Source organism: Sinocyclocheilus anshuiensis, unplaced genomic scaffold (genome assembly GCF_001515605.1).
Source record: "Sinocyclocheilus anshuiensis isolate Anshui unplaced genomic scaffold, SAMN03320099.WGS_v1.1 scaffold1393, whole genome shotgun sequence".
NCBI lineage: Eukaryota > Metazoa > Chordata > Actinopteri > Cypriniformes > Cyprinidae > Sinocyclocheilus > Sinocyclocheilus anshuiensis.
The window spans coordinates 19247-21044 of NW_015548343.1; positions in this window are offsets into that span (position 1 = coordinate 19247).

Sequence of the window (1798 nt, forward strand, 5' to 3'; positions counted from 1 at the left end):
GATTTTTTCTTTTGCTATTGGAGCAAATGGGAATGCAAAAATCATATTTGTTATCCGTTCACCACTATAGAAATTTACCCAACTATGAATGTCTTCTGCTTTTAAGAAACCTATGTGAAAAGATTCCATTGGATCAGAATAAACAGCCTGATCCTGTAAGACATGTGCCTTACCATTTTTTTTAATCTTTCTCAAAATGTTATCAAATGTGTTCAACAATAGTGCGTCTTTGTTTTCTTTCAGTTCTTGTCAAAGGCCAGTCTGAAACCAGTCACCTGCTAGATTACAAATTGCAAAATTAGATTGCAAAATTACCCAAACTGAACAGTGCTTAATGACAAAGGTGAAAGGCAAAAAGTTTGGTTACATCAAATGTTGTAATACCACAAAACTACATCATTATAAACAGAGCATTGTGACAGACCTGCAGTTCACAATAGCCCATTTTTTTTATTTTTTGACATGCACAGCTACTCCAGTCCCTCTATTCTGCCTTCTCATCTGAAATAAAATAATTGTATGCACCAATATAACATATGAGAGGTGTCAGACTGCTATGCATTTTACTTCTTAAATTCTAACCTTTATTTCAGGTGATGTTTCTGGTCTACTACTAAGGAGACAATTGCATTTTCCAAGCCATATCTCAAGCATCATCAGAGCACCTTGCTAGATATGAGTAAAAGATGAGAAAGTTCACTCTCCAAAAAAAAAAAAAAAAAAAATTCCTCGTCTGTAACTACACTACTGTTTTAAAGTTGGTAAGATATTTTATATTCATATTTTTGATATTTTATACTCTTATACTCACCCAGGCTGCATTGATTTGATCACAAATGCAGTAAAAACAGTAACACTTCAACATATTTTTATAATTTATAATTTTTATAATAAATGTTTTCTCTTTGAATTTAATTTATTCCTGTGACGGCAAAGAAAAAAATTCAGTAGCAATTTCTTCAGTCTTCAGTTTCACATGATCATACAGAAATCATTCTATTGTGTTGATTTTTTCAAGAAACATTTATTATTCATATCAATGTTGAAAACAGTTGCACTGCATATGTTTGAGCAAAACTGTGATGTATACAACTATTTCAAGATTGGTTGATGAACAGAAAATTCAACAGAACAATACATATTTGAAATAGAAATCTTTTGTAACATTATACTGTAAATGCCTTTATTGTAATTTTGAATCAATTTATTGCATCCTTGCTGAAGAACTGCATTCATTTCTTTCCCCCCCAAAAAAAAAAAAAATCGTACTGACCACAAACTGTTGAACAGTAATGCATATGCAGTTAAAATTCAGGCTTGTTAAGCACTTGTGTTTGTTGCCCCCAATAGAAACCATCTGGCTTGTGGCACATAAGTAATTTGAGTTTGCGACCCCTATTATAGGGGATTCATTCCCTGACACTGACAGCCAATATAAAAATAGGCAGATGTTATATTATACCCTGTTTAATAGGCTGATTGGATTTCTGTTGAGGCACCGCTGCCTGGTGGCGCCACTTACTGGACAGTGTTGGTAAAGCAGCGGGATCTATAAAGGTTAGTGAGTGCACAAATCAGAGCCAACGTCATGCTGAGCACATAAGACTGCAGCACAGTGTCTGTCTCTTTCTCGCTGGCTCTCCTTCCTTCTGTCTGATAAGGCTACATAATACAAATGAGCACCAACCATGTCAGTACATCATAGATTCACTGAATGGATTGAATACAGATTGGATTGCAAGCATGTTGAAGGCAAGCTGCAATAATCTCAACAGCACATACAGTGGGTATAGAAAAG